Genomic DNA, 24,653 nt, shown 5'->3' with positions numbered 1-24,653 from the left:
CCTCGTTATAATCGCTTGTGTCAGTTTTCACATGGAAAGTAATTCTACAAAATTTATTTAATGAGGTTCATGCCCGCCCCAATATAATAAGAATAATAATAAACAATTGCCTTAATCGTTATGCTTGTCAACATAGCCATATGAACGCCACCATTTTATGTTATGAATTATGCAAAATGGCGACAATGGTGTTGTCAGCCGACAGCTCCACATTGCAATACTAATCATAATTACAGTTAATATCAGTTGACTAGAATTGACGTTGACATGATGAGCATGATATCTCTTCATTATAGCTAATGTGCACCCGCACATATACACATATATGTATGTATATACATAGGATATGTACATTTTAATGAACATTGGTTGCAAGTTGGTGGCGAAAGTATGCGTTATATGACGTGAGAACAATGTTGGAACGGCACAGCTGAGTCCTATGCCCTTAATTATCACACAGCCTCACTTCCTTGTATGCTGCCTGACAGCCCCGCAGCTGGGATCACTACGCTCATTCGCCTAGGAAATGCGCCGAAGGCATATACGTTGGGAACATAATACAATTGTCTGCTAGTGCGGCTGCGTCGGCGCACGTTTATTGGCTCATTTACGAGTTAGACGCAATGAAAACAATGCAAGCAACTGGTATGCGTTGCTGGAGCGGCTTCCACTACAATCAGTGACATACCAACATACGCCGCATATGTGCGCAAACGAGGACGGTCCTAAAAGTACTTAAGTTAAGTTTGATAGGGTAAAAAGGCTGATTTTTCATGTGATCATGAATAGTCCCACTTGGTAAGCTGAATGCGCTCTTTCGTTGTGATGCCTAAAGCTCACAGATATGAATAAAAACGACTTTCACATATCTACAAAGCGCCTAGAGTCAGCCGAAAATTTATTGAGCCGGTTAATATCTATTCCATGAAAATTAGCGGGGTTCGTAGAAAGTATGGAAACAGCTGCTGATGCTTCAATCTTGGTCTGGCGAAAACTGGTAAGTGAAGAAACAAGTGTCAAGGTTTCAATCTCATCTTCCTCCATGTTCCTTTGATAAGTTGTGACCTCTAAAATCTCTATCCTCACCGCGTGAGTGCCAATGGCACAGTGTCCAGTTAGGGTAACTATCAATGCTGTCATGTGAATATAGCATTTCCATGGACCTTTTATATTCCGCTCTAGTCTAGAAGGTTTTCGCAACCACACGAATGCTGCTTGCTGACCAACGTTCACAATCAGCAAGCTCTAGAGCTGTATCGGAGTGGACTCATACTTCTCTAAGAGAGGCCGCACTTCTGCTGCTCTCATGCTTAGCATACTCCAGGCAATCGAAGAGTGCGAAAAATGTTGATTTCGTTCCGTTCCTTCTGGTTTTATGCACTTAACCCTTCCTTTCTCTAACTTCTTAAAGATTTTTGTTCAGCAATGAAACATTTGGAGGACTGCTGTAGGGTTCTCTTCATTGCGACGAGAGCCTCTAAAATAGAAGTAAATTTCTGCCCGGCGAGTAGTTTTCCCGCTTGGAAACAAAAATAAGTCATACGTGGTCAAATATGAGAAGACTCCAAATGGGATAGAAGTTCATAGTCGGCTTGCGATCTATTTGACCGTGGCGGCGGAGGTTGTGTGAGACTCTTTTTGCAATATATCAACGAATCAGCCAAATATAGTATTTTGACAAGGTAAAATCTTGTGGCCCTCTGCTGTTGGTCATTGTAGATCAGACCAGGTGCCACTTAGGAAATGGTGGTCATCAGCTTTCCGAATAGCTTTCGCCTTCTATTTTCTCTGAAGTTCATCGGCTGAAAATCAAATCCAATCCAATCCAAGGATCGTGCCTGGGTCTCTAAGGAGTACCACGGGATTAATGTATGTAGGTCAGTTAGTGATGCAGAAACTCCTTCGTATAAGTGCAAAGGCTGCTATGAAGTGCTTTCTGGTAACGCTTGTTTTCTGGACTGAGTAGTCGCGATCTTTCATCACGTTATCCCTCGTGGTAGTCGTTTTCGTGGAACTTGAGATTTTCGTAGGACTACGTTGATACTCATGAAAAAGGAGATTCCATCAAAGAGGAAATTGTATACCTTAAGCGCTCTCTGATTTTAATGTTCACTGTTACTTTATAAAATCAAGAATAAAATCGACTCGTTTCTTATATTCACCGCCATGTCCGCTTCCAAATTTGATCAACAAAAACCTGCTAGTCTGATTAGGCCGAAATTTCAACAATGGCTGACCAAAAAGCACTACACCGTGGTAAATTTCTCTCGCGATAATAGCCCACTGGTGGGTAAGGCTAAGTAATTATCGGCCGAACCTCGTATATTCATATAAAAGATAGTAGAGTGTGTGCGTGAGTTTGCGGCAAATTAATGTCATTTCTAATTTCTCGCTTGTCACTAGCCGTACCCAGGGCCAGGCCTTACGCTAGGCGGTCGTTGTTGCTTTGATTTCATTCACAAATTTTCTGCTTTTGCTTCTTCATTACGCAAACACAATGGAGTTCGGAGAATGTGGCAAAAATGCAATTTGATTCGGTGAGGTGAGGTCGGCGATAGGGCAAATGTGTGTGGACCACATGCGGAATTGGTTAACGGACTGAAACAGGTTCTAAGCTTGTACTATAAAATCGTTGCCTACATGCAGGCGCACAAACATGTTAAGGTAATGTATAAGAGAGTGTAGGTGTGTTTATATAGATGCCTGTGTATGTGTTTGTGGATACATGTACTGCCTTGTATGGGCCTGCAAGCGTACATTTAGTCTTTGTTTCAGCCTCGCATTCAAATACACTGCTGCCAATGCATGCCCTCGATGTATATGTGTTTGTGTGTGTGTAATTTTTTTCATGAAGATTAAAAACGCAAAACACAATAAATAAGGGACATACACACGCCTGCACATTCATCGCCGGAGGACAACTCGCACGTGCGTCTCATTCTAGGCGAACATGTGCATAAGTACGCGTGTTTGTGTGTGTGTGTGAGCGCGTGTTTGCTACTCACAGGATGTAATCTCATTTCCGCACATGCGAGCAATAAATCGCAATTAAGCTTCAGATGCAACAGCGGTGGCTTAAATAAAAATGTGCTGCTGCGCAAAATCAACGAATGGATGGAATATAAAAAGAAAATTATGCCAGCGCATTGAAGAGCAACAAAAACAATAACAACACAAAAGCAGCGTAAACGCAACGCAAAAGGTGGCAACACAGCCACACACAGTTTCACTCGCACAATGTTAAGCCATAAACGTTGTGGCGCTTGTCAAGCAACAGTGTACCTCAAATCCAATTAAAGTCACTCAAGGCGTTGCTCGGAATTAATTAATTTATGGTGGCAGCGGTTGTTAAATCTTCCCAAATGAAATGGGATGAACTGCGGCTTGCAAAATCATCATTGTTTTTGAAAAGTTAGCAGAAAAAAATTAACACAGAAAATAAGACAAGGCATATTTTGAGCTGCATGCAAAAAAAGGCGGAGTTTATGAGGTCTTAATAAACACATAAATAAAGAAAATAAATAAGAAATAAATCTCAATAATAATGAAATGGTCACAAAATCTAAAACTTCCTCGTGGAGGCTGATTTATGTGCAGAGCTTATACCTCACTTATATATTAACAAAAATCTTGGAACCCTAGGTCTCACCTAACGAAAATTTTACTGAATAGTATGGCTTTTACTTTATATAAAACATTACACTAATATTAGCCCTTTTCCTGAACAAGCGAATATATCTGATATTGAGCTATTCGGCTTGTCGGAAACGCCAGAGATTAGCTAAGGTTGCTTATAACAGGTGGCGCAAAAATAACCTTCCGATGTTTTTTGGCTTTAATTTTATTAAAAAATTAAAAAATTTGATTCTGCTTGTGAACTATTTTTATTTATTCTTTTAAATTTTTTTACATTAAGTCGAGAATATGATATCATGTAAATGGCCGCCGCACAGTGGCACCGCTCCATACATTTCTTGGAAAAAAATAGAAGGAGTGGTCGTACAACAATGAAACTTTGCAGAAACACTTCTCTGGACTAAATTATGAAATTTTGAAAAAATCTTGGAAAACCGCCCACTGCCACACCTACCTCCCATATAACTGCAATTGCCAAAATTTTTATTTTTGGACCTAGGGACTTGAAATTCTCCTGATGAAAAAAATTTAACTTAAGCGCAAAGTGACGTTATTTATACCTTTACCTTGATAAAAATCCAATATAATATGCAATGTTTTAATTGAATATGTAACAGGCGAAAAATTGTGTTAGTTTTTATTTGTAATATTATGCAAGCATCATATCATTAACAATGGGATCTAGTTCTAAGGAAATTTTGTTCGAATGACACCTTAAGCTACTTATGTAAGGATCCGAAGTTATAAGAAGTCTGTTGAAGACATCAGTATTTGTGGAAATTAAAATCGATGTTACTAAAAGAGACGGTAATTGACGGTTGTTTGTTTTTTTTTAATTGAAAGTACAGACTCAGAACTTTCATTTTTTTATAGTAAGAGGGCTCAGCAAGGCAAAGCACATAAAGTTTTTTTCCATCAAAAATTGAAAAGTTGATATTTTTTAGTATAATTTTTGATTTTTTTTTTTATTTTCACTAAAAATAAATGAAAAGCCATAGCTATAAACTTACACACAAACAGGTTAGGAAGGGCTAAGTTCGGGTGTCACCGAACATTTTATACTCTCGCATGATAAAGTGATAATCGAGATTTCATTATCAGTCATTTACATATTTTTCAAAAACCGTATTTGTGTAAAGTTTTATTCCGCTATCATCATTGGTTCCTAATGTGTATATTATACAGAGAAGGCATCAGATGGAGTTCAAAATAGCGTTATATTGGAAGAAGGCGTGGTTATGAACCGATTTCACCCATATTTCGTACATGTCATCAGGGTGTTAAGAAAATATTATATACCGAATTTCATTGAAATCGGTGAATTAGTTCCTGAGATATGGTTGTTGGTCCATAAGTGGCCGAGGCCATGCCCATTTTCAATTTTTAAAGAAAGCCTGGGTGCAGCTTCCTTCTGCAATTTCTTTCGTAAAATTTAGTGTTTCTGACGCTGTTTGTTAGTCGGTTAACGCACTTTTAGTGATTTTCAACATAACCTTTGTATGGGAGGTGAGCGTGGTTATTATCCGATTTCTTCCATTTTTGAACTGTATATGGAAATGCTATAAGAAAACGACTCTGTAGAGTTTGGTTGACAAAGCTACAGTAGTTTCCGAGATATGTACAAAAAACTTAGTAGGGGGCGTGGCCACGCCCACTTTTCCAAAAAAATTACGTTCAAATTTTCCCCTCCCTAATGCGATCCTTTGTGCCAAAGTTCACTTTAATATCTTTATTTATGGCTTAGTTATGACACTTTATAGGTTTTCGGTTTCCGCCGAACTTAACCTTCTTATGGAGCCAAGAAATACGTGTACCAAGTTTCATCATGATATCTCATTTTTACTCAAGTTACAGCTTGCACGGACGGACGGACGGACGGACAGACAGACATCCGGATTTCAACTCTACTCGTCACTCTGATCACTTTGGTATATATAACCCTATATCTGACTCTTTTAGTTTTAGGACTTACAAACAACCGTTATGTGAACAAAACTATAATACTCTCCTTAGCAACATTGTTGCGAGAGTATAAAAAAGCAAAACGATAACGATATATATGTATATAGTATAATATGTATTTAATATAATCTTCACAGGAGCATTTTTTTTATCATAAAAGCGTATAAAAAGATCTCTAATCTGTTTTTTATTGGTAAGTTAGAGTGACAGCCATAAGGTGTAGTGGTTCGTTGACAATTTCTTAGAGATTTTAGCGCAGCCTTGGATAATAATCTGTAACTAATTTCGTGAGGATGCCCTTTCTATACAAGGACATGATTTTGATCGTTTATTTTGTATAGAAGCTATATGCTATTGTAGTTTGATATCAACAGATCCTTCAAATGAGCTGCTTCGGACGTGTGCGAAATTTCAGATCGATATCGCAAAAACTGAGGGGCCAGTTGCCGTATATCCAGAAGGACAGACAGATGGACATGGTGAAATCGGCACAGTTCGCATTGCCGATCAGTTGTACATATTTTTATAGAGTCTTCGACGTTTTTTCTGGGTGTTAGAAAGTCGTGGCAAATCCTGTTCAGGACATAAAAACAATGCCGCTATTTCCTAAACTAAGCTAGCTTGACTAAAATCAGTAAGACACTCCTTTTTTATACTTTTAAAAACTATAAGCAAGTGCTTAAATTCACATGTGTTTACATATATGTATGTATATGCAATCCACAATATTTAAGTGTTAAAAGCTCATTTAGTAGATTAGCTTTATAACTTCTTTTACATTTGATTTTTATTGCCACACTCGTGTTATTTTCATTTAACTCACAAATTTAATATGCTCTATGAATTTGGCCATTTACGCAGGTTTTCATAAAAGTTTCGATACAAAGAAAATCGAGTGCTTGAAATTTGCTCAAGTGCCTCCAATATGATATGTAGCAAGCATGCATAGCCAGCTACAACAAGGAGCTAGTATCTAGCAATTCATTGCTATGCAAGATACGGATATATGCTTCTACATATACATAGACATACCTCATACACACCAGCTTAGCTACTATGTGTGCATATGCTTGTACGCACAAGTGTTATTATCTGTTAAATTTTTCGTTTTTGCCGAAATTAAAAGTAAACTTTTACCACAAAAATTTCCAAAGCCAATATTTACACTATTTATAAAAGCAGTCCGTCCCATGCGCAAGGGCAAATGCTTTTACTTTTCCGCTTTTATTAGAGAGAGAATTAAATATAAGTTTCACTCCACACTCTCCACTTGTTGGTGCATAGCCAGAGTACGCGTGTATGTCAGCGGAGTGAGCGTTGTGGCAAGCTCTTAGAGTTTTGGAAGTGCTCTGACAATAAATGAAGAAGTTACTTTTTCCTTTGCCACTTACATGGGTATGTGTGTGTATGGGCTTGTACACTTTTATTTCTTTAAATGAATATTTTTGTATATTTTAAATATTAGAATATGAAAAATTTGACTTAAAAGCGTAGTTAAAGATATTCCTAGTGGGACAGCCGTCAAAGTAGCTGTCAGAGTAAACACATGTGCTTGACATTTACGTTCGGTATTGCATAGAAACCACTTCGAGGATAAAAATGGTCCATTTTTCACCGACATCTTGGGCTTGACTTTGTTTTTGGGGTCTATTTTGATAAGCGAACTACGACTAACTACTTGGTAAGCAACACATTCTAGTCGATTAGCAAGAATACCTAGTCGATTAGCAAGAATTATTCGGCTACGTTCAAAAAAGTTATAAACTAAGCTATATTGCGCCGTTATAAAGGTCTTCCTAAAACATAATCGAGTTGACCAGCGGACTGAAATTATACTTAAACAATAAATGTCAAAAAATTTCAAAGTAATAAAGTCAAAATGTTAACCATTTCTAACACTCGTTTGTGTTCTATATCAAATAAAAGTTCTTATTCTGTAAAAAAGCACCCTTTATATCTATCCATTCATATATTGGCTTATAAAAGCGAAAAGCGCAAAGTAAAGCGCATGAAAAGGTCAAGTCGCTCTTCATATTTTTGCTTAAAACTCCTAAGAAATATTTTCTCTCTATTGAAAACTATATTGACAAAGGCGTATAGCTGCAGGCGAGGACCGGCTTTGCCAAATATATTAATCGCAAATATTTTATATAGAAATTTTGACACATATGTACATAATTTTATATATAATACTATCTGTATATATATACAAATATACCCGCTAGCAAAGCGCATACTATAAAATTAGTTTCTTTAACCTTTTCTAAGGGTCAACTAAGGAAAGGGCGTAAGCAAACAAAAGCAATGCTGATCAAAAGTACACTCTAAAAGAGCTTAGGCTGGCTGCACTAAGTGGCAAAAGTTCACCTTCATCCTTCTCTATTATAGTATACAAATATTAAAAAGTCAAAACTCTAATAAGAATTAACAGTTTATGAAAGTTTTTCTTGTATGGCTCCGTTATACTGGTCGAAATCTAAGAGGCCACTGATATCCAATTTCGATACATCATTAAGTATCTTGAACTGCGAAGCTCCTCGTTATCTAAGCAGAGTTTTATATAAGGTGGACAGAAGCATGGCACTTTCTGTAAGTGACGTCGTTACTAATACGTAATCGGCTGCATGTGATTGTAGGAAGTTGAGGCGTGTGAATAGATCAACAACCATTCTGCAGTCGTTTCGAGAATGTATGAGCAAAAAGCACGGAGCCCTTTCACATGATCTTGGCAAGTCTGCATGTCCTAAGGTATTCCAGTTAGTCATGATTAGTGTGTCAGCACTTCAGAAAATAAATAATTTCCTGATCCCTTTACTGGTTCAGTGGTCAGATGGTTGGTATCTTTAATACAGTGTTCCGAAAGCTTGTAGGCCTAAGATTCAGCTACGATAAGAAGGTTTTGATCTGTCTGTGTAGATGTTATCCACATTCACTCTCTTTTATTGTGACTTCAAACCTACCTTTCCAAATAAAACGTGCGGGTATGTGACATATTTTATTAAAAAAATTATGCTTGTGGAGAATTCACCTAACGCCAATAATCTTGAAGCTGGCTTTGCTGCAGAGCTTTCATTTTTATACCATAACTTCTTTACGGCAGCAATGCAGAGATACGGACTATAGTCACTCATCACGCGATCGAAATTCTATCTACCGAGATTTTTGTCGGTTAAATTATTACCGGACTGAGAGTGCATGAAGCTCTGTTGTCATTTTGTGGCTTAATGTTGGGTTTAGTGTCCGTCTCTCAGGGTATATGGATTCTTATAGCAGGGTTTCCAACAGCGCGCTAGTCGTTTTTCCTTATCGCTGCTTGGCGCCTATTGGAGATCGGAATGGAGGTCTTCCTCTGCTTCTCCCGGTGGGTACTGCGTCGAATACTTGCACAGCTGGAATGTGTTTGTTCATTCGAGGGCTGTTTATTTGATGACAGGAGATATTTCATCTTACCATCGTTCACTACCAAACTTATTTGCTTCGCTTCCTTAACCAATCTGGAAAAAGCAGAACTAACGGCACTATTATATAAGATGGTATCCTCTCTATTTAGTCCTGCAGGTTAAATTATTTTCTCCAAGATTAGATTGAAGTAGTCGCATAAAAGTCGGTCGCCTTGTCTGAAACCTCGTTTGGTATCGAACGGCTCGGGAGCTGCGTCCCGATCTTGACGGTGCGTTTGGTATTGCTCAACGTCAGTTTACACAGCCGTATTAGTTTTGAGGGAATACCAAATTCAGACATAGCGGTATAAAGGTGGCTCCTTTTTAAGGTGTTTGAAAGTGACGATTGGTGCTGTGTATCGATTCTCTTTTCACGGATATTTGTTGATTTTCCAGGCCTTAAGCGACATTGATAAGATCCAATCAGTTTGCTGACGATGGGCTTTAACCTTTCACAAAATACGCTCGATAGAAGCTTACATGCGATGTTGAACGGGCTTAGCCTAGGATATGACTTATAATTTTCGATGGGCCCCATGAGGTAAGATTTATTGCAGTTATATGGAAGATCGTGGCTTAGCATCATCTCTGCACTTTCTTATTTCTTGCGCGCTTTGAAGAGACAAAAGTTAAAAAAACGGAGGCTTTAACTACTTTTGTGTTACAGGGAAACCAATTTTGCGTAGCAAATCTTTGATTCAATCAAGACTATTTGTTTTCAAGTAGTTTATTTTGGCATTACAAAGGTCTTTAATATAAGTGTGAAATTTGATCCCTGAGCGAAAATCACTTACCTATTATATTTGTAGCCGTCGATTTTCAGCTGGCGGGCTCAGCAAATTAAATAGGCAGAATTCACTCTCTCTCTCAATCTTTCCCCGATGAATGAATATTGTAATTATTATAACACTATTTTAAAGTGCAAAAATATATATTTTTCACAAATTTGGTTGAAGACTTGAGCTTTGGAACCCTAACAAACGTAGACTTGCCGGATCACAAAGGTGCAGGGAAAATTCTTGCTACTACTTACATTTTTAGAGGTATTTTTGGAGGTATCTCCGCCATGAGCGGCAACATATTACGAAACTTGCGACTGACTTCATCATTAATATGGTTGTAAATTTTCAAAGCAAGCTGTTCATTACGAATCACCTATGAGCATAACATTAACGTAGGAACTTACACTTGGCGGGTCCCAGTAAAAATTATCTATAGCTGTGCTTGGTGCCTAGTTGGTTGAGATAGTCAGCCGTAAAAGGCAACATTTTTATTCCTTTTAATTTTATTCTGACAGAGAGAGAGACAAGAATGACATCGCTTTCGGACCTAGCCTAATTTCTTTAACTTATTGATGAGTACGGTAGGCGACTACCTGCGCAAAATGCTTTATCCGAAGAATGTGTCAGATGCAAGAAGTGTTAGGAGACAAACTCAACATTGACAAATTGATTAATTAGTCATAATCTTCTTTACATAATATATGGTTTAAGTACAACTCTCATTAAACAGTTCACAATGCTCTTTCACAACTCACGCAACCAGCAGCATTCAGCATACAAACTAACTTTGGCATAATTTATTGCTACGCTTCCAGAATTGTTTGAACTTTTGTCCGAAAACTAAATTAGTATAATTTAATATGTGCACACGTAAAGTATAATTAGTGGTTAGTGTGAAACGCGCAAACGAAATGCACGAAATGCGGGCAAAAAATAAACATTTTTAGTTAATGAGTTTTCAAATTCGCAATTAATATCAATGCATGATAAAATGTATGTACTACCAATTCATAGTTTGTACATATGTAATACACAAACTTAAATTGCCATTAGTAACAGAAGTATATATTTGTATATTGTTAACAGAGAGCCTTTAAATTTAAGGATTAAAAATATGGAAATAGTTTGGATATTTCCATTTATTTATATAAATCGATTCATACACGTGTCTTTTAATGCATAAAAGGCTAAGACAAGTGGGCCGTGACAGCATTGTACTCGGCATCTGTGTAGACAAAAATTCATACATTCTTAAGTATTTAAAAATATGAAAAAACCTTGTGGACCTCGAATAACTTCAGCGAATTTTGTTTTATCTCTTCGATCGACTGAAAACGGATTCCACGGAGTGGCAATTTCAGTTAGGGGAACAAGAAAAAATCACACGGAGCCAAATGTGATGAGTACGGTGGTTATCTGTTGATCTGTCATGAAAATATGCACCGTAGGACCAATATAAATCTAGATGAAACATGAAACCCCAAATTTATCATTCGGAATATCTTTTTTGGCTTCACTAGGTGGCACTGAAAAAAGAGGAATGGACGAAAGAGAGATCTGGTTATTCTAGTGGGAGTTGGGTACAAGGCTGACAACCGGGTACCAGAAAAAAGAGTATCTGTCATGAAAGCTGTAACTGAGTCTCGAATAAATAACTCACAACGACTCTTACCAAGCTTCCACGCAAATATATTGATATTCATTGGCCCGTAATGAGTCAAACGACCTCAGCTGGCAAAAAAAAATATATAAATAAGAAAGTGTTGCACAAAAAATTAAAGAAATCCCATTTCAAGAAGTTTCGTTAAAAGGATATTCGGTTCTAAATAAATGGAACCGACAAGGGTTCTTAACCATTTCTATATAGTTCAGCAAAGTTTTGACTTTCACCTTTACATGTAGCAAAAGAAAACATTTCCGAATCTGTGCTATTATGGGCTAAGTAAACCTCTCTCGACGTACAAAATTAATACTCTGCAAGTCGCTCATAGCGTCTGTGGAAGAATAGATAATTGAAAAAAGTAATGAGATATCACTGACTTGGCAGGTTTGAGAAATAAGTTATTTGTAAGATTTTTAGTCCATAGAGTTAGACCAGGTCTCCACTCCGTTCCCACGATAGACAGGTAACTGGAATGAATTCATATTTCAATTTGATCAAGGACTGTCAACGCAGCAGCAATGCTTCAAACTACTTCAGTGTTGTTTCCCGCAGCCACAAGAACAAAAACAGTTGTTTCTTCGGTGGAACAGTCATGTAGAATAAACAGCAACGAAACTTAGTGTACGAGACTAAAGAAGACGCGCGCGTAGTAGAGGCGTTTTCACGTCAGAATTGAAGAATTGAAGAAAAATATGAACCCGACGATTCACTAACAGTGTAATGAAGTTTTCAAAAACGAATTGTTAAATTTCGCTCATAATATCCCTTTCTAAGTTTACATTTCAACATTATGACACAAAAAAAATGAAATTGAGATATCTATTGCTATGTACTGGCCAAATTTCTACGGTTATTCACGTACCACGTAAACACACCTTTATTTATGAAAGAAATAATTAATTACAAATTATAAAAGATCTATTAATCTCCTTAAATATTATTTTCTTTGCCTAAGGCGCATTTTTATACACATTAGAGGACAAAGGGTTCGAAGTTGAAACAATTATTGGCTTATGTAATTTTTTAAAGCGCAACTTTTAATGTTCTTCAAAGCCAGAATAAAAATTTTTCATTACAAAGTACATGATTTGTATGAAAAAATTTAAAATTCCTACATTTACACGCCGATATAAACACACGTTTTTTATAACGGATGTTTTTTTAGACGCGGGATTAAATGGTGCAATACTTTTTTCGGAGTTTTTAATTTTGACAGCTGATAACTGATCTACCACTATGAACAAACAATAGCAATAATTTTAAATTTTTTAATTTATGCTTCAAAATCTATGTCGTCCCTTCAAAGTCCTTAGTCCCCTTTGGCTCCAATACATTTATGGCAAGCTTTTTCCAAACCTCGAAAAAGTTCTTAAAGTCAATTTCCGGAATAGCATTCAATGCGCGATTCACATTTAATGCCATCGATTGGCTCAAAACGTTTCGGCCAATTGATCTGCTGTTTCCGTATCGTAAGCATAGATCCAAGACTCACTGCCAGTACTAATAAGGTTAATGACATCCTGATTGTCGGAAAGCACTGTTTCAAAGATGTTAACGCGACGCTATTTTACAAAAAAATTGAGTCATTTTGGAACCAATCGGGCTTCCATTTTTCTAAGGCCTAAATATTCTTCCAAAATAGAATTCACTGAACCTTCTGATATTCCAACGATGCCGATGAGAGCTCTGACTATTGTTCGGCGATCTTCAAGCTCCAATTCCTTTATTTTATTGACGTGTTGATTATCAGTTGACGTTGATCGCCGTCCTGGACGTGGTTCAGCGTCAATGCGTTCTTGACCCTCTTTCAATAATTTGTACCAATCAAAAATACTAGCTCGCGACAAACAATTATCACTCAAGGTGGTTTCGAACATTCTGGACATTTCGGCATCAGAAATTGTGATTTCGCACATAAAGTTTAATGACACTTCTTTTTTGAATAATTTCACTCATATTAAAAATCGTTGAATGTACTTTGTGTACTTCAGAAAGAGAAGCGTATACTAAACAGTAATGATTATTCCGATTTGACATTTGACACAGATGTCACTGACAGTCATAGTAACTAGTAAAAAAATTTCGATGAATGGATTTCAGCGCGAAATTTAAACTAAAAAGTCTTACTTTTTTTTGCCATTTCATAATAAACAGACAAAATATTAGTTCAGTTTGGGTTTGCTGCGTCCGATGTTCGATAGACATAATTGCCTAACAGAGTCGATAATTGAAACGATAGGTCGGTTTCGTACCATGTTTATTCTAATGCGCATTCACAGAGATGCAGTGCACACCAAAGACCCTTTTGCTGCTGTGGAGTAAAGAATATGAGAAGGCTCGAATGAGTCCATCAGGTATCTCGCCCAACGTCTTTATGGAAGATTTTGCGGAAAGATCTTGGTTTGCAGACTTATAGATTCCAACTTGTGAAAGAATTGGACCCGAAGCCCCTCGCATGTTCGGTGTATATGCGAAAACGAGATGGCCACGGGTCCAGGTATTCGCAAGTGTTATTGTTGATGCACAAACTGGTTCATATTTCTTCAGCAAGGAAGCCGGTCATAATGTTACATTCAATAAAGAACCATGTAAAGCCATGGTTAATTAATTTTTCGTGCTTGAATTGGATAATATTGATGCGGACGACCTTCGGTTCCAACTTACTGTCAACGAAACAATCAACTTTTTGAAGGAAACTTTTGGTGAGCGCATTATTTCGCGTCGTGGGCCAGAGACGTGGTTTCAAAAATTGTGCAATTTACCACCGCTGGACTATTTTATGTGAGTTCATGTGAAATCGCTTGCCTAGGCAGTTAATTCCAAGACGATTGAAGCCTTGTCACAAAAATTGGGCGAAAATGAAGCCTCCCGGCTGGAATTTATACGTGCCAGCCACGTTTGCTTCTTGAAATCATTTTTGAAATATATATTGGCATATCAATATCTTTTTAACAAAGCTAAACTCTTGGCTTTGACATTAAACTTTATGCGTTTTTTTACTTCTTGAGAACCACATGTCTTAAAAACAATACCCCTTGTATTGGTGAGAGTACATTAACATACCGCATATGGCTTATTAATAAAATAATATGCCTTTTATTGCAGCAAAAACAAGATTTTTGTGGAGAAAAATACTAACCAGACAAAAGCGCTGTTTAATATGAAATAAAATGAAGGAAAAAGCACTGTGACATTTCCAATTAGCGAGAAAATATGTGTATATGATTCAATGCGATACAAACACACACACACACATGCATACATATAAAGAAATTTATGTAAGTACTTTCAACGCAATTCCGTTGTAATGCGCGTGTTCCAATTTATTACTATTATTCGCTACTTTTTGCATTCCCCAAGCGTTATGCCGCTTTTGTTTGCTGCTTTCAGCGCGTTTTTGTCTCGCCCGCAATAAATGAGTCAGAGCGCGCTGACAAATATGCGAGGCTTGTAAATCAAATGGCACCGAGATGTCTATCAGCAACAGACTCAGCATTATCAGCAAAAACAAAAGCAAGCTAATATGAGCTTACACACAAGCGCACATGTAAATATATATGCATACATACATATAATTATACACATTTATTCTTGTGTGTGTGTGTGTGTGGCATGTAGCAAGTACGAGAGTGGAATTTTGTTGTAGTTGTCGAGTAGGAAATGATGCTAATTGATAGCAATGCAGGCAGCACGAAGACATGTGAATTTGCGAATATGCTCACATACACATAAAAATCACAAAAACACACATTGACGTATACATATATACAAAAGCCTTGGCATGTGGAGACTTCAACGGCAGCGATGCCATGATAACAATGACAAACAATGGCAGAATGAAATGAGCTGAAAGTAGAACTAACTAAGGGATAAGCAAAACAAAGAACAAGAGCTAGCATGCCAGTGGTACATATGTGCGCAAAAAAATGCTGTTAAATGAGATAAAAACCAAATGCTAAAATAATTGGCAAAAATAAGCCAAAACTTTCAAAGCGACACAAATACATATGCATATACAAAAACACTTATACTCACACACACAAACACAAAACCATTTGACAAAATACGCACATAAACTCACTCTCGTCGCGTCTGTGCGTTGCTGTGTCGTCTCGAGTACAAAAACATGCTTGGTTTTTATATGCCTCGCCTCTTACTAATATAGCATAAATGTAGGCGCAGAGCAGGAGAATATTTGCAGTTGCGGAAGCGCCCGTTAGTTGAGGCCAGGAAGAGTTATGTCGAGCCATGTGGCAGCGCTTGCATGTGTTCGCACATTAAAATGGCAATGTGGAAAGCTTTGCAATTTGCAGATAATTACCAGCGCAAGGAAGTGAGGCGCATAAACACATACTGCCATATATATATATACATGCATAAATACATATATATATATATATATAATATATATGCATATATATTTATTTACAAATTATGTGCAAATACAGATTTACATGGTTTTTCTGTAGGCTGCTACATTGTCATCCTTTTTCTGTTTTACTTCCTAACCAAAATAATTAGGTAAATCATTGTGACAGCGACAAAATTTAAGAGCTTATGACATATATAATTACTGTGTACCTAGTACTTTTAATTAGCTCCGTGCTTGACATTTCTAAAATTCTGTTGTTAATGAAACTGGGTACACGACGGAATTCTTGACGTTACAGACATCATATTCCATTTTGCAGAGCTCTTAATAACAAGGTCTTGTAAAGCTTAAATCTCCCTAGACGAATGACGTTCAATATAATGAGTCCTACGTAAGAAGAAAGCTTACGCTCTTATGCAGTAAGAAAGCTTTCAAAAGCTCAAATAAAAACTTCCAGAAAACTTCTGGAATTTAGTTGTTTGTGAGTTTCGAGACTCACCACCTAAACGGTTTCCGTTCTGATTTCTTATTTCTATCATTAGAAAGCTTCCACGATCCAAGCTTGTATTAAAGCTTACAAAAAGCTTCACGAATTTTTTTTAATAAAAATTTAGATAATATGGGTTTCTTAACTAGCACCTACGTTTACAAAGGGCATCGAAGTTAAGTTTTAAGCGATTTCGTTGAGTAAAGACAAGTTTTGAAGGCTTTGAAAAAAAATATTTTGCATCAAAATTTTATCCAGCAATCTATCGGGTATTAGTGCTATATTTTATTTGAATAGATGTCTCTAGGGTCAAGCACTGGTCGATTAAATAGTTTTATATCGGTCTTGGACATTTGTGTCAACATTACCCAACAAAATACTATTTGTAGAGATCTGTTTGCATCTCAAACTTGTTCTCGAATTCTCGACATTTGCAGGAAATTTTGCTATTCTGTTTTAATTCCAAGAAAAGTGCGGCGGAAGGGTCCTCAGTTCACGCTTTACTGAGGCTGACACATACATAGATAATACTATTACTCTACTACTACCATCTATATGATTTCTATTAGGTATTAAAAAAATATAGAATTTTTGTAAAGCGACTTGTGTTAGTTTACAAAAAAATGGATCATAACACTTTTCGTGTGTTAATTAAGTATTGCTTTTTAAGCCTTAAATTTACAAAAAAAACGGCGGAAGCAAAGTTGTAGACTTAATAATATATGAAAATTATATTCCATATTTCTAAAGAGAGCTGATATGTAATCTCTGTTAAACTACATATATATATATTAAAGTATAAAATATGCCACCAAAAGAAAGAGTCGGAGTCAGAGGAAGATGATGATATGGATATCAGTCTCTTCGACTAAACAGCTTCACACTACGGTCAAAGTTATTAAAAAGGGAAGAAGCTTTGAACAACTGTAGAGCTGGGTAAAATAAAATCAGCACCACAAAATACCAAAGTGTATCTGTTGCTAAATCATAATCAGAAAAGTGCATGAGAACTGCCAAAAATTGTAGGCCTTAGTCGAAGCAAAAATAGCAAAGAAATACCGCATTTAATGAAATAAACACACAAAATAGTTCCAATTTTGTTCGCGTCATACACCTCAGAGCGTCTGTTATGGCCCTCTGCAGATATTTCATCTAGTTCTGAACCAGTTCAAAAATTTCAAAATTTGTTTACTGCAATATATCCGATAGGTCGCAAAGTTTCATATTCCCGTCTCTTTGAACCGAGTCAAGTGCAAACAGGCTCAGGGCTGAAGATTTTTTTCGATATTAATACCATATTTAAGGGCTTTAATAAGCTGAAAATCTAGATTCGTAAAAATAAGAACATCCCTAATACTTTATACACACTTTCTCTAAAATAGAAATAAACACAATATTTTTCTTAATCTCAAAAAAAAACTTAACTTTCACTCCAAATATATTTGCAAAAATTTAGCAATTTCTTCATTTATTTGAAAACTATAAATTAAACAGTTAACTATTTAATCGTCAAAAACGAGAAAAGGTTTTTTCGGACAGTGGTTGTAAGCCCGCATGCGAACAGGTGCCTTCGTATATAGCTCGCACACACTTATTTGGTTGAACTTTTTGTGAGTTACGAGATTCGTTGGCGTAGAAAATTTAATTACACTCGTCAAAAATATTATAGCTATGCATTTGGTACATAAATACACAATGTAATACATTAGGGTGTTCATTGTTTCCCAAGGTCTATGTTTCTTTTCCTTCAAACGCTTCCTGAAGTTATTGCTATTGGTTTGGATTAAACATAAACAAGCTTTTTTTGTTTTAAATCGTGCCTAATCATTCTTCTTTTCGCATATATTTTATATGGAATTAAGTGATCTTTTGCAATAAACTTTTTATTACCAGAGAAAATATGTCTATAACTTTGAGAAGGCTGTAACACTCTAAAACAAAATTTTCCGCTCCTCAAAAGTGATTTAAATATTTTTTTCAGACAAAAATTCTGTTTAAAGTTATACGCTGTTAAGCGTATCATCACCTAAAATGCAAAATAATGTAACATCACTTTTCAAAAGTTTACATACGAAAGAAAAACGTCATAATAACAACCACGCATTTTGAAACAAAATTTGAGTTTTGGTTATAAAGTGGTTATCTAATGGTTATATTTGACAGCAGAAACTGAAAAATGTATGCTACATTTGTATATGTATGTAATATGAATCTGTGAATCGTAAGCAATAAAAAACTTTATTTCGATTTTTTTCATGATACGTTGTTTTGCGTTTGGTATGTATAAATTGTATTGTATTGTTATGGTGCACCATGACGTATGAGCAACATAGAGTGTATGAATACCTTGTGGAGTCAGTCAGGTCACCATGTCGTATGAGCAACATAGAGTGTATGAATACTTTGTAGGAGTCAGTCAGGTCACCATGTCGTATGAGCTGCATAGAGTGTATGAATACCTTGTTGGAGTCAGTCAGGTCACCATGTCGTATGAGCAACATAGAGTGTATGAATACCTTGTAGGAGTCAGTCAGGTCACCATGTCGTATGAGCAACATAGAGTGTATGAATACCTTGTAGGAGTCAGTCAGGTCACCATGTTGTATGAGCAACATAGAGTGTATGAATAACTTGTAGGAGTCAGTCAGGTCAATTGATATATAACTCTAACTGCGTATAACTTTTAAAGACGCGTTTTTCTGAAAAAAATTATTTTAATATGTTTTGTAGAGCAAAAAATTTTGTATTACAATGTCACTTTTTTTAAGTTCTCGTGGCCACGCAAACCTTACCACTCAAAATTTTGAAGTATTGTGCATATTTGAATACACTTTATAGCGGTACTTTTTGCGGTATAGAAATTTTTTATTTGTAACTAAGTTAATGACATGTTATTAATTAAAAATATTAAAACAAAACCCATTCAGCTATAGATAAATCAATTGAAAGATAGTGAGCTGGAAAAGTAAGAGACTGACATGCGATGAAAAAATTAGATCTTTTATTTTTTTAATTTAATTTTATTTTCATTATACATATTTGAAATTAATATTTTATTTTAAATGAACGATAAAATCGGCCGCTTTTGTATAAGAGGAAAGCTAATTTGTGTTTTACCCATTAAACGTAATAAAATAAAAACTATAATTATAATTAAATAATATAATTTTGTTTACTTATGCTTAGTAAAAACATAAAAAAACGAAATTGAAGAAAATCCCGAACGAACGAAAAAGTCTAAAAAGAAAATTTAAGAAAGTACATAAGTGGTAAGGTTTGCGTGGTCACGAGTGTACTTAATGTAAAATATCCATGTTATATATGAGAAGAAGAAAAATGATTGAGGCACGGTTTAAATTGAAAATAAAGACCTTGTTTTTGTTGTATGCCCATTAGTGCAAAACTGAAACTTTAGTTGCAGTTTGTCCTAAAGCAATCAACTTGGAAAATAAGAGACACCCTAATATACCTGTACATATAACATCAAAAACACCTTCGATTTTTTTCGACTCTCTAACAAATTTGTTTAATTAGCAATAAAAAGTTTCGTATACATAGGTGAATAATTTCGCCACTGCGAGCTAATGGTAAACACATGTATATATCATGTATATATACATTTGAGGATATGCATGTATGTGTGCCGTATAAAATTTCGAGAGTTCTCAACTATTTTCACAGATTTAATGAGCAAACAAGTTGTACTGAGAGATTACACTTTTTATGTATGATACACCGAAGCTTACACATACACTCAACTATACACATACCTAAAGCGTAGAAATATATGTATACATATGTAAGTATGTATGTGTGTACATATTTTAAATTGAGTTTGAAGTATTTGCTTTAATATTGGCTGTAAAGTGACACTGTCGCCGTTGAGTGAACGCTGATGAGCTGCACAGAACACACACATATATACATAAACAATGTATATGGGCAGGTACCTACAAACACACACTCAAAAGTTGATACTTGCAACTTCATAAGTGCGAAATTAAAAAAAGTGTGTTTCTGTGTGTGTTTTCCTTTGTTTTTTTTTTATCTGAAAACATCTGTTTTTCCATTGCCTTTTTGTGGCAACACTTTTATGTGCCACACATGCAACAGCGCTCGCATGTGCAGCACAACTGCGTAAACTTTCATCATTTCGCTAACTTTTGTCATTATCAGCTAGTCGATGTTTGTTTACTCCCTGCAAATGAGCGCCAACACACACACACACACACACATACGCGCACAAACATTTCGTCCATTAAAACTCGTGCATGTCGTGTGTAACGGTATATTAGTTTACTCACATATTTGTTGTTGTTTTTAATTAAACCAGTCACGCACTGTATCGCTCGCCTACACACTCGCAAGCGTGTGGCGTGATTATTCGTTCCCTTCGCCGAATCAGCCATAATACGCAGAAAACTTATGTAAATATTGGGATACTTTGATGTGCCTCTTGGTTGGCTGAGCACTTTTATTAGCTCGAATATAACTATAAGAGCTATTAATTTACACAAAAGTAGTCAAAAATACATGGACTTTCAGGCACTTTGTATTGCCGGACGGAAATTCAGTTTAGGACGAGCGACGTCTTACAGAACTCCAGTGATTTTGCACAGTTCAATAGAGATCTTATATTTATGGCGGAAGCTTCTTGTTATCTGAACTAAAATATTTTTTAGGCGGGCAGAAGCTGAGGACGAGTTTCAGTGTATTTCTCACGCCTAATACCCAGCACTGTCAAATTATGATCTTGGCAATCTTGCATACCAATAGGCAATCCCTAATCGGTGCGTCAGCTTTTTCGGAAATGTCATAGGGTATCCTTTTTAGCGACTTGCGTATTTATTGAACTGCTTCGGTAGCCAAGCGGATGGCACTTTGGGCGATCTCATCGACTATTTCGTTTCCTAGAATGCAATTGTAGCCTGTAACTCAAAATGTATGCAGCCGCTTTCTGGCAACCACTACAGCGACGGCCTCCCTGTTTCTAAGGACACTCCTCGACGAAATACTCACATCGCATTATTGCCTTAATTACCGCTTAACTATCGACTATTTATTGTCTTGATGTTGCCTTGCGTTATTAGTTATCTCAGCAGCCTCCCTGTCCTTAAAGATATCCGCTTAGTGGATACTGCAGTATTCTGGTCGTCTGAGATCCGTGCACAAGAGCACGGTGCCTACTCCATCAGCTATTGTTGATCCGTCAGTGTAAATGTTGACCCTTGTGCTATCCAGCCTCATTTAGTTTAACGTGAAACGTTCAGATAAAGATGAGTGAGTATACGTACATGATGTACTCCAAAAATAAGAGATCGAATTACTTTAAATATTTTTGCCGGGAATCGATCTAAAGGGTTTTTTCAATAAGGACCCATAGGGACAGCAAACGACGCCATATTTTTTTCCGCTCTTTTGACATTCCCAGTAAAGTTTGCCATTTTATCATGACAAATCATACGATCCAACAATGAGTCGAAATTATTAAAATTGACTATCGAAATTCGGAGTCAGTAACCACAACTTTAAGAACGTTATAATCGTCCTGTCAGCTCAGTAATTGAGCATCTAGTAGAAAAATTTGAATCCACAGACACAGTAAAAAATGTTATCCCGTTATGTTCAGTGAAACATAGAAATGCCCGTTGTGTCGAGAATGTTGCTGCCGCTAGTGCATCAATTGAGGAAGACCGAAATCAGTCGCTCACACGTTGTTCTCAAGCGTTAGGCATCTCAGTGACATCGTTGCGACGAATTGAGTGAAAAGATCTTGGCCTCCATTCTTACAAAGAATCAATCAAATTGACGCAAGAACAAAAGTCGCTTGACTACCAGAATCGTCGAATGTTCGTGTATTGTGCTCAGCAACAATATGAAAATGATTCGGATTTTCATCGAAAAATCATCTTCAACGATGAGCCACATTTCAGGCTAAATGGCTTCGTCAATAAGCATAATATGCGCTACATATGAATGACAGCAATACACACGTATGGATCCATGAGTCACCATTGCATCCCGAAAAAAATTACGGGCTGGTGCGGCTTATGGGCCGGCGGCGTCATTGAGCCGTACTTCTTCCGTGATGATCAAGACCGACACGTTACTGTGAATGTGAATCGCTACCGCTAAATGAATGAATCACTGATATGGATTTGGATAATATGTGGTTCCAAAAGACCGGCGCCATAAGCCACACAGCAAATGTCACAATCGATTTATTGAAAACCAAGGTTGGTGAGCGTGTTATCTCACGAAAGGGCCAAGTCAATTGGCCGTCTCAGTCGCGCGGTTTGACGCCGTTGGACTATTTCCTATGGAGATACGTCAAGTCTATGGTCTATGCCAACAAGCTAGCGACGATTGATGAACTACGTACGAATATTGAACGCGAAATTGTGTCGGCCGATTTATGCTTGAAACCCGTCGAGAATTCGGTTCAGCGTCTGGACTTCAGCAAGCGTTCCATACATAATGGCATCGAATCTACTTTCAAAAGAATAAAGAATTTCATTGATGTCCCGAACCATTATTGTTTTATTTAAAAAAATTAAAATATTTGTTTAGTTAGCCAACTTAATAAGGACTTGCCTCATAGTGATTCTTTTAATGTATTAATTTAATTTAATGATTGTACTATATCTTATTAATTGCAAAATGCTATCTTAGTACTCAATACCATCTTTTCTCCACATTTCTCTTAGTAGTCTCAGAAAGGTAATTCTACTGCTCTCTTTCACCTGGTGTAAATTCAAGTTTTCTTTCAACTTAGATCCTCTTAATAATATTATTACGTTTACCTGTTTTATTCAAATTAGCCCCCGCTGCCGGCGCTTTTACGCTAATTATCTGTTTATGATAATGCAAATCGCTCGACAATGAGCAAGCGCTCAAAGAGTTAAGTTAGCGCTTTGCAATGATATCGGCAGTCACACCATAAGCAGCTTTATGACGAACTATGTAAATACTTACTTATTCCGACTAACTGAAAATTCTGGCATTTAATTAATTCGCTGCTTGCCCGCGGGAGCTTAATGGCTATTTCATGCCATTTAAGTTTCATTACGCGGGTGTGTATGTGAACTACAGCCCTAACTAGCAGTGAAAGTTTCATTGACCTCAGGCTACAATAATAGGTTTGCGCACGTGTAATCGTTTTGATCTGGGAAACTCAATGATGAGAAATCGGATCATACTTAAATACTTCAATATATATGTATATTAAGGCAGTTCGAAAGAACTTTGGTGCTTTATGAAAGAGTTTTTATCATTCATCTCTTTTTTTAGCATCAAAAAAAACTTCTGTTTCCGTCCCAACATCCACAAACTAGTTATTATTAATTATAAGGTCTACCGGTACCGTTTTCCTTGTGAAAATAAAATAAAAATTTGTAATGGAAAAGTAAAAGAAAAATCTGTTCAAAGTATGGACCGTTGCTTTCTATTTGTTTATACCACGTTTCTGGCTATTTGTGGATACCATGCCAATAGAAGTGTTCGTCTTTTGCAGCAAATCAATCAGACAGCCAAGTTTCGACTTTTGCGTAGGAGTCGAAGTGCTGCTCAGACAAAGCGTGTCCCATCGATGAAAACAAATGATATTCATAAGCGATCTAGTCTGGTGAATACGTCGGGTGTGGTAGCAGCTGCCAGCTAAATACTTTAATTGCATCCTGAACCGATTTTGCTTTGTCTGCGGAAGCATTTTCGTAAAAAAAAATTACTTTACTGTGTCTTCTGGCCTATTCTGGTCGTTTTTCGATCAATGCATGGTTCATATTGTCTATTTTTGAATGTGGCAATTGGTATTAACAGATTCACCACGTTTTATAAGCTCATGATATACCACACTTCCTTACGCTTCTGATCCCACCAAATACAAGGCATCGTTTTCTTAGCGAATCGATCTGTTTTGGCCGTCGACGTTGTTAGTTGTCCCGGGCTAACCCATGATTTTCTCCATTTAGGATTCACAAGTGTTATTCTTCCACGTTCTTCAGTTCTAACATCAAAATAAATATCTCAAAACTTTTTAAACCATCTTTATCATGTTTATAATTGATCCGGGTGACGAGTTGAGTCAATTTAGACATATTCGTCTGACTGTCTGTATTTATGCGAGCTAGTCCTTCGGTGTTTGAAATATCGATCAGAAATTTAGCAGATGTCCTTTTCTAACCAAGAAGCTGTTTATTTCTCGGATCTGCCGATATCGTACTAGCATAGTACATATATACCTGTCATATAAACTGAAAACGCACTTCTCACATTTCTGCGGTACATAAACCTCGAAACAGTTTGATACAGA

This window comes from Bactrocera tryoni, chromosome 2 (assembly GCF_016617805.1).
Source record: "Bactrocera tryoni isolate S06 chromosome 2, CSIRO_BtryS06_freeze2, whole genome shotgun sequence".
NCBI classification, from domain to species: Eukaryota; Metazoa; Arthropoda; class Insecta; order Diptera; family Tephritidae; genus Bactrocera; species Bactrocera tryoni.
This window is presented reverse-complemented; position numbering follows the sequence as displayed.